Source organism: Lolium perenne, chromosome 5, assembly GCF_019359855.2.
Source record: "Lolium perenne isolate Kyuss_39 chromosome 5, Kyuss_2.0, whole genome shotgun sequence".
NCBI lineage: Eukaryota > Viridiplantae > Streptophyta > Magnoliopsida > Poales > Poaceae > Lolium > Lolium perenne.
Window position 1 is genome coordinate 115160168 of NC_067248.2, and position 10320 is coordinate 115170487.

The window sequence follows — 10320 nt, forward strand, 5'->3', positions numbered from 1 at the left end:
CGTGAAGATGAAGCTGTTCTCGCATAAGTTGCAAGAGGGAGGTTCGGTAATGAATCACCTATCTTCCTCGAAAGAGATTGTTTCTGATTTGCAGTCTATAGAAGTTAAGTATGAGGATGAGGATTTAGGTCTTCTTCTGTTATGCTCGCTGCCTAATTCTTTCAGTAATTTTCGTGACACCATATTATTGAGCCGCGACAAACTAACTCTCGCGGAAGTTTATGATGCTCTCCAACAAAAGGAGAAAATGAAATCTATGGTGCAGGCTGAAAGTTCGTCCTCCAAGGCGGAGGCATTAGAGGTCCGTGGCATGCCTGAACAGCGAGATAACTACTACCACAACAACAGAGATAAGAGCAAGGGCGACAGAGGTCGCTCAAAGTCCAAAGGACGTGACAAGTTCTGCAGGTATTGTAAGAAATCTAACCACAATATTGATGATTGTTGGAAGCTGCAGAACAAGGAGAAAAGGAACGGAACTTACAAACCGAAAAATAATGATGGTAATGGTAAGGCTGCCGTTGTCACCGGTAAGGGTGAGGCTGCTGTTGTTGCTGGTAGTGATAGTTCTGATGGAGATTGCTTAGCTGTCTTGGCTGCATGTGTTTCACGTGATGATGAATGGATTCTTGATACTGCATGTTCGTTTCATATTTGCTGTAACAAAGATTGGTTCAGTTCTTATGAGTCTGTGCAGAGTGGAGATTTCGTGCGTGTGGGGAATGACAACCAGTGCATCATTGTTGGCATTGGTTCTGTTCAGATCAAGACCCATGATGGGATGACACGCACGTTGACAGGAGTGAAACACATACCCTCCATGGCGAGGAATTTGATCTCTTTGAGTACCCTTGATTGTGACGGGTACAAGTACAAAGGTGGGAACAAACTTTTGAAGGTATCATCAGGTTCTCTCATTATTATGATTGGTGATATGAATTCTGCGAAATTATATGTCCTTAGAGGTAGCACTTTGCACAGTATCGGCTGCTGTTAGTTCTGATGAATCTAGTAAGACTAACCTTTGGCATAAGCGTCTTGGACATATGAGTGAGCTTGGCATGGCAGAATTGGCAAAGAGAGAGCTAATTGATGGCTGCGATTTTGGTAAGCTTGAGTTCTGTGAGCACTGCATTCTTGGTAAGCATAAAAGGGTAAAATTTAATGCTTCCGTTCATACCACCAAAGGCATTTTAGATTATGTACACGCTGATGTTTGGGGTCCGTCCCGTAGAACTTCTAATGGTGGTGCTAATTACATGCTTACTATTATTGATGATTACTCAAGGAAAGTGTGGCCATATTTCCTGAAACATGAATCTGATGTTTTTAATGCTTTTAAGAAGTGGAAAGTTATGGTAGAAACCCAAACTGAAAAGAAGGTTAAGATACTCCGTACTAACAATGGTATGGAATTTTGTTCAAATGAATTTGATGAGTTTTGCAGCAATGATGGGATGGTAAGATATCATACCATTCCGTACACCCCTCAACAGAATGGCGTGGCTGAACGCATGAACAGGACCATTATTTCGAGGGCTCGCTGCATGTTGTCTAATGCAAAGATGCATAGAGGTTTTTGGGCTGAAGCAGCCTCCACCGCATGTTATCTCATCAACAGGTCACCTTCTGTTCCACTTGATAAGAAAACTCCAATTGAGGTATGGTCTGGTTCGCTTTCATTGATTATTCAGATTTGAGAGTTTTTGGTTGCACTGCTTACGCTCATGTTGATAATGGAAAGTTGGAGCCAAGGGCTGTTAAGTGCATCTTCCTTGGTTATGGTTCAGGAGTTAAGGCATATAGATTATGGAATCCTGAAACTAAGAAAATTGTGTTGAGCAGGAATGTCATTTTTAATGAGGCGGTTATGTTTAATGATAGTCCGTCTACTGATATTTCTGATGCTATTGATTCTCCTGATGTTTCTGATGATGAGCAGCACAGAATTGACGTGCAGGTGGAGCACGCAAAGGAGAATGAAAATATGGTTCCTGAAACCAACAATGATGATAATGATGTTCCACCTTCACCACCTATTGTTCAGCGACAAGGACGGTCTATTGCTGCTGACCGCCCTAAGAGAAATATTACACCTCCTACCCGATTAATTCAAGAATGTGATATTGTTGATTATGCTTTGAGTTGTGCTGAACAGGTGGAGCATGATATTGAACCAGCTACATATACTGAAGCCATTGCTTCGGTTGATAAAGAGAAGTGGGTAGGTGCGATGCAAGAAGAGATGCAATCGCTTGAGAAGAATGGCACATGGAATGTTGTGCACTTGCCTAAACAAAAGAAGGCTATCCGCTGCAAGTGGGTATTTAAAAGAAAGGAAGGTTTGTCTCCTAATGAGCCTCCACGGTTTAAGGCAAGGTTAGTAGCAAAAGGTTTCAGTCAAATTCCAGGTGTTGATTATAATGATGTATTCTCCCCGGTTGTGAAGCATAGTTCTATTCGTGCTTTCTTTGGTATTGTTGCTATGCATGATCTTGAGCTTGAGCAGCTAGATGTAAAGACTGCTTTTCTGCATGGTGAGTTGGAGGAGGAGATATATATGGACCAACCTGAAGGTTATGTTGTGCCTGGTAAGGAGGATCTTGTTTGCAAATTAAAGAGGCCCCTTTATGGTCAGAAACAGTCGCCACGACAGTGGTATAAAAGGTTTGATTCATTTATGATTCATTTATGCTTACACATGGTTTTGAGAGATCTCAGTATGATAGCTGTGTGTATATCAAGTTTGTTAATGGATCACCTATTTATTTGCTGCTATATGTTGATGATATGTTGATTGCTGCCAAGAGCATGAAAGAGATCACTATTTTAAAGAATCAATTAAGTAGTGAGTTTGAGATGAAGGATCTTGGTCCTGCTAAGAAAATACTAGGCATGGAAATTAAAAGGGACAGAAAGTCTAGTTTGTTGTTTCTTAGTCAGGAAAAGTACATTGAGAAAGTTCTTCATCGTTTTAATATGCATGATGCAAAGTCAGTTACTACTCCTATTGCTTCTCATTTCAAGTTGTCAGCTTTGCAATGTCCTAGCTCTGAAGATGATATTGAGTACATGTCTCGAGTTCCCTATTCTAGTGCTGTTGGTTCCTTGATGTATGCCATGGTTTGTTCACGTCCTGATCTGTCATATGCTATGAGTTTGATCAATCGATACATGGCTAATCCTGGTAAAGAACATTGGAAAGCTATTCAGTGGATTTTCAGGTACCTTCGCGGCACATCAAAAGCTTGCTTGAGGTTTGGCAGGATTGGTGAGGGGCTCGCCGGATATGTGGATTCAGATTATGCTGGCGATTTGGATAAGAGAAGGTCCCTCACAGGTTATGTGTTTACTGTTGGTGGATGTGTTGTTAGCTGGAAGGCTACTTTGCAGGATGTTGTTGCACAATCTACTACTGAGGCTGACTACATGGCTATTGCTGAGGCAGGTAAAGAGGCTGTTTGGCTGAAAGGTTTATATGCTGAGCTTTTTGGAGATAATTCTTGCATTAAGTTGTTCAGTGACAGTCAAAGTGCTATTTATCTTACTAAAGATCAGATGTTCCATGAGAGGACAAAGCACATTGATATTAAGTACCACGCAATCAGAGATGTGGTTGCAAAAGGTAAAGTGAAGGTATGCAAGATTAGTACTCATGATAATCCTGCTGATATGATGACTAAGCCTGTCCCTGTGTCCAAGTTTGAGCTTTGCTCAAGCTTGGTTGGTATAACTGTTTAGCCCAAGTGGCTATTGGCGCCAGCAAGTGTTTTCTTTGTTGATTCAGGTGATTGTTAAAGTTCATGCTACAAGGAATTTGTCTCAAGGTGGAGTTTGTTATATTGTGATCCAAATTCATATACTAAAGGGAGGCTAACTTCTGACGAGCGGAGCGAGGCCCATCGCCGGAGGCTTGGGCCGAAGCGTAGCGTAGTCAGAAGTTAGCCCATATGTCGTGCCCTACAGGGACGCCTGATACGTCCAATTTGCATCACTATTTTATATCATAATTTGCTGTTATTCATTGATATATTTCATATTTGGACATAATACTTATGTTATTTCATCTATTTTGCATGTTTCATGATTATTGGAGGATCGAGCACCGGAGCCAGGATTCTGCTGGAAAAAGCGCCGTCAGAATGCAATATTTCGGAAGATCAACAGTTGACGGAAATTATACGAAAAACCTTATTTTTCCAGAAGATGAAGTGAGCCAGAAGGGGGAGCTGAGGGGACCCGAGGTGGGCCCACCCCATAGGCCGGCGCGGCCCAAGGCCTGGCCGCGCCGCCCTGTGAGGAGGGGGCCCACAGCCCCCTCTCGCCTCCTTTTCTTCGCGTATGCCTTCGTCCCGAAAACCTAAGCTCCAGAGGGTACCTCGCGAAGAGTTACAGCCGCCTCTGCGAGGCGGAGAACACCAGAGAGAAAAGAGCTCTCCGGCGGGCTGAGATCCGCCGGGGAAATTCCCTCCCGGAGGGGGAAATCGACGCCATCGTCACCGCCATCAAGTTGGACATCATCTCCATCACCATCATCATCATCTTCATCATCATCACCGCCGTCTCCACCGCTGCACATCGTCACCGCTGTAGCAATTTGGGTTTGATCTTGATTGTTTGATAGGGGAAACTCTCCCGGTATTGATTTCTACTTGTTATTGATGCTATTGAGTGAAACCGTTGGAGCAAGGTTTATGTTCAGATTGTTATTCATCATCATATCACCTCTAATCATGTTCCATATGATGTCTCGTGAGTAGTTCGTTTAGTTCTTGAGGACATGGGTGAAGTCTAAATGTTAGTAGTGAAATATGGTTGAGTAATATTCAATGTTATGATATTTAAGTTGTGGTGTTATTCTTCTAGTGGTGTCGTGTGAACGTCGACTACATGACACTTCACCTTTATGGGCCTAGGGGAATGCATCTTGTACTCGTTTGCCAATTGCGGGGTTGCCAGAGTGACAGAAACCTAAACCCCCGTTGGTATATCGATGCAGGAGGGATCGCAGGATCTCAGAGTTTAAGGCTGTGGTTAGATTTATCTTAATTACTTTCTTGTAGTTGCGGATGCTTGCAAGGGGTATAATCACAAGTATGTATTAGTCCTAGGAAGGGCGGTACATTAGCACAGGTTCACCCACACAACACTTATCAAAACAATGAAGATTAATTAGCCGTATGTAGCGAAAGCACTAGACTAAAATCCCGTGTGTCCTCGAGAACGTTTGGTCATTATAAGTAAACAAACCGGCTTGTCCTTTGTGCTAAAAAGGATTGGGCCACTCACTGCAATTGTTACTCTCGCACTTTACTTACTCGTACTTTATTCATCTGTTACATCAAAACCCCCTGAATACTTGTCTGTGAGCATTTACAGTGAATCCTTCATCGAAACTGCTTGTCAACACCTTCTGCTCCTCGTTGGGATCGACATTCTTACTTATCGAAGATACTACGATACACCCCCTATACTTGTGGGTCATCAAGACTATTTTCTGGCGCCGTTGCCGGGGAGTGAAGCGCTATTGGTAAGTGGAATTGGTAAGGGAAATTTCTACTGTTTGTGCTGATTTTATTTCTGCCTGCTGCCATAATTCATTATGGAGAGATCTTCTCTTGAGTTTTTATTTGGAAAATCTACTACTACTGCAAAGGTAGTGGATGAGGCGCCAGGTGAGGAAGAAATACCATACAAAATACCTATGAAAATTATTGAACGTGTAGTGGATAACCGTTATACAGGTGATGGAACTGTCCACCCTGGAGATCATTTACTGTTTTTACATGAATTATGCGGTTTATTCAAGTGTGCAGGTATTGCTATGGATGAAGTGAGGAAGAAACTATTCTCTATATCGCTGTCTGGTAAAGCGGCGCATTGGTATAAATTACTGGATAATGGGGATTCTCTTGAATGGAATGATATTGTGCCCCGGTTTTATTCTAAGTTCTATCCTCCAAGTGAAATTCACAAGGATCAGAACCGCATATATAATTTTTGGCCTCATGATGGAGAGAGTATTGCCCAAGCATGGGGGAGATTGAAGTCTTTAATGCTCAAATGCCCCATTCATGAGCTTCCTGGTAATGTTATTATTGATAATTTCTATGCAAGACTTTCTTTTGAAGACAAGACCTTGCTGGATACTTCTTGTTCTGGATCATTTACGCGCAACAAGGAAGAGTTTAAAAGGGACCTTCTTAATCGGATCCAGGAAAATACTGAAGGATGGGAGAACGACAAAGATAGAGAATCAGGTATAAATTATGATTATAAATGCATTGAAGCTTTTATGGATACTGATAAATTTCGTAATATGAGTGCTACTTATGGTCTTGATTCTCAAGTTGCTGCAAATCTTTATAAAGCTTTTGCCTCTCATTATGAATTGCCTAAGAAGAATTTTGATAAGTATCATGAACCGTATAAAGATAAAATTGATTCATCTATTAATAAATGCGTTGTAGTTGAAACTGTTGATCATGTTATTCCTGAAGCTTATATTGAAAAAACTCCTTTCCCTGCTAAAATGAAGGAGTACTCTGTTATAAATAGTGTGGTTCATAAAAGTGAAAAGAAACCTATAGAACCTGAAGAACAAATAAAAGTTGAACCTGCTGTTGCAATAGTTAAAGATCTTGTGACTGAAAATGTGGAGGATGGTCATATTATTTTCTGTGAAGATGCTTCTAATATTGTTTCACATCCTAATAAGTCCAAGCAAGCTAGTGTTCCTATGCTATCTGTTAGAATTGGTGATCATTGCTATTATGGTTTATGTGATATTGGTGCAAGTATTAGTGCTATTCCTTATGAGCTTTACACGGAGATTATGCATGAAATTGGTTCTTGTGAACTTGAAGATATTGATGTGGTTATTCGGCTGGCTAATAGAGAAACTATTTCTCCAATTGGTATTGTTCGAGATGTGGAAGTTCTATGCGGTAAGATTAAATATCCTGCTGACTTTTTGGTACTTGGTTCTGCTGCTAGTAAATATTGTCCTATCATTTTTGGTAGACCTTTTCTAAATACTTGTTGAGCTATTATAGATTGCAAGAAAGAGAAAATTTTGACTAAATTTGCTGGTGAATCTTATGAGTTTAACTTCTCTAAATTTACCAAAACTCCTTATAAAGCTGATTTGCCTAATAATGATTTTAAAGTTGAACAGTGTGCATCTATTGTTCTTGCTCCTAATAATCCCTTGCAGCAACATTTGGAGAATAGCGAGAGTGAAGTTTTTAGGGAAGAAAGAGATGAGCTTGATGTCGGGGGGAAGACCCCGGGTAGGGCAATGGACGCGGAGCAGCCGGCTGACCATCGGCCGGCTCGCGGCAAAGGCCGGCTGAGGAGCAGCCGGCTGGAGCCGTGGCCGGCTGGTCCGAAAGCCGGCTGGCTCTAAGTCCTAGTCGGCCTGGCGACGGCCGCCAATGCTGTGGCTGGGCCAGCTTCTACAAGCCATATCCGACTGGGGTTTTGTACCTCAGACCGACTCGAGGCTGGCGAGTCTTGCACTAGAAGGAACCGGGTAGGTGATCCGGGTTCGGAAAGTCCACGCTGACTTCATCTCCCGTAAAGCGCGGGGCACTGTGGAGCAATAGTGCCACGCGCCGGACAGGCCATCATGGCATACGATGATCCGTACTGGCTACAATGCCTGATGGCGACAGGGACACTTCCTCTCCATACCGCTGACTTCGGCAGCCGGATGGGACAGGCCATGAGGCCTCAACGGCTCCTGACGTCAGTGCCTCGGGAAGGAGCGGAAGCCGAAGCCGGCCAAGCCGGCCAGTAGACTATAGGGTCTTTTATGTAAAGTGCCGGTGCCTATATAAGCCGCACTACCCCCTCTCGTGCGGGGGATCGATCACTCTTACTCCATTTCCACCCTTAGCGCTGCCCTGTGAGAGAGATCATCATCTCCCTTAGCCACCCAGGAGCAGCCGGACACAGCTCTAGGAGCATCATTGTATTGTGTGATCACCTTATACACTCATAGCAGGAGTAGAGGTGTTACCTCCATCGGAGGGCCTCGAACCTGGGTACGTCGCGGTGTCGCTCGTCCCCATACCCGCATCCGGATACCGCCGTGAGATCACCTAGGAACCACCTTCGTTAGCCACCCTATGGCATATGCCGTGACGGTACCACGACATTTGGCGCCCACCGTGGGGCCTTCAGCATCCTCGGCCGGTGTCTTCATCCGGACGGGCCTCACCATCACCACCGGCGAGCGAGTCGCTTCAGGCTTGATCTGGAGATTCGGCTCCCTCGACTGCGTCAGCGACAACGCTGGCTGCTTCGCCGACCGGCCCTTCCCTGCCGGCGGCAGCGTCATCTCCTTCGGCGGCCACGACGTCTACGTCGCCACCGTCGCACCGCCGCGCTACCCGCGGCAGGTGCTGCGCTGCGCAAGCCCTCCTCCGCGAGCCGGCGCTAGCAGCGCTCCCGCCACCCCCACCGTCGTGCAAGTCATGATGGCCGGCGAGGAGCCCCCCATCAAGTCCACGCGCATCCGCGGCCCCAACTTGGAGCGCAACATCGACCCCAACGCCTCCGGCTCGGGCCCGAAGGTGCCCCCGCCACCGTCCCGGCTGGACGAAGTCCGGGCAAAGTTGAGCTCGCCGCTCACCGCAGGCGGCGACGCCACCACCGTCGAGGCGGACCTGGAGGCGCATCGCCAGCTCCTCCTCCAGCAGGCTAACGAGCTGGCCACCGCCAAGCGCCAGCTGGCCATCACCCAGCGCGAGTACGAGCACGCCCATGGCTTCACGCCAGGCGGCAACAACCCCAGCCGAGCCGGCATGATCCGCCGGCGAGGAGGCGGCCTAGGCGCCGAGATCGAGAGCGACGGCGCGGAAGTGCCGGCTCCATCAATGGAGCTACCCGTCTACAACACCCCCGACAAGAACATCCTCGCAGCCGAAGCCGCTGCGAAGGAGCTGGCCCTCCTCGAAGGAGAAGAGCTGCGCCGCCAGACGCAGCGCGTAGCTGACCTGTGCCGGGCTGCAGCTGAGCAGACCAAGGACCCCAGGTATGGTGCTCCGAAAGCTCCTCCCGTCCGCGCTGCTGCAGGCAACAGCAAGGACCCCCACAGGGACACGGCCGAGTCCGCCTCGCCCGCGCCAAGCCGGCGCAAGGACTCCCGCGCCACGCACGCAGGTTCAAGCCGGACAAGCCGGCTGGACAGCGGCCATAGCGGCCGCAGCCGGCCACCACCAAGCCGGAACCAGGAGCATGACTCCGAGCAGGCGGCGCCAAGGCGCCAGCACAGGCCGGCCCCAGAGCGAGCCGGCACTCGCCAGCCGGCACGTTCTAGGCTGGGCCCCCGCATCGAGCCCACCGACGCCAGAGACCGCCTCGATCAGCTGGTCGAATCCCGCATCGCGGAAGAAGAGGCGCCGGCTTGCCCCAAGTGCTTCGGGCCCCGCATCTCCAACGAGCCCATGCTCGACGGCTTCCAGCTCCCCCGCGACACGCCCAAGTACGACGGCACCGCCAAGCCGGAGGACTGGCTGCAGGACTACTCCACCGCAGTCGGCATCTCCAGAGGCAACAAGCGCTGGGCGGTGCGATACTCCCCCCTGATGCTGGTCGGCTCCGCCCGCACCTGGCTCAACAACCTGCCAGCCGGCAGCATCAACGGCTGGCTTGATTTCGAGGAGGCCTTCATCAGCAACTTCACCGGCACCTACCGCCGGCCGGGTCTCCCCCAGCAGCTAGAGATGTGCAAGCAGGGCCCGGACGAGACGGATCGCGCATACCTGACGCGCTGGTGCGAGATGCGCAACTCCTGCGAGGGCGTGCACGAGATCCAGGCCATCAGCTTCTTCATGGGCGGCTGCCGGCCCAACACCATGCTGTGGCACAAGCTGCGCCGCAGCGAGCCCAAGTCCATGGCCTCCCTCATGGCCATTGCCGACAAGTACGCGCTGGCTGAAGAAGCCGGCAAGGCGACGGCTGAGCCAACGCCGGCTCCCTCCAGGCGGGACCACCACAAGTCGGCTGAGCACAAGCCGGCAGACGGCGCCTCTCATGGCAGCCGGCGGGACAACTACCGCGGCAAGCGTCACAGTGACCAGCCGGACCGTCGGTACGGCTCCGCCCATGTGGCAGCCGTGGCAGACAACGCGGCAGCCGGCAGCCGCCGCCAGAAGCAAGACCAGCAATGGAAGCCGAAGTACACCTTCGAGCAGATGCTCGACTCGCCGTGCAAGTACCACAGCGGCAAGAACCCCTCCAACCACACCACCCGCGACTGCCACTTCATGAAGCGGCTGACAAGCGGTGAACCTCTCCCGCCTCCACCCCCGC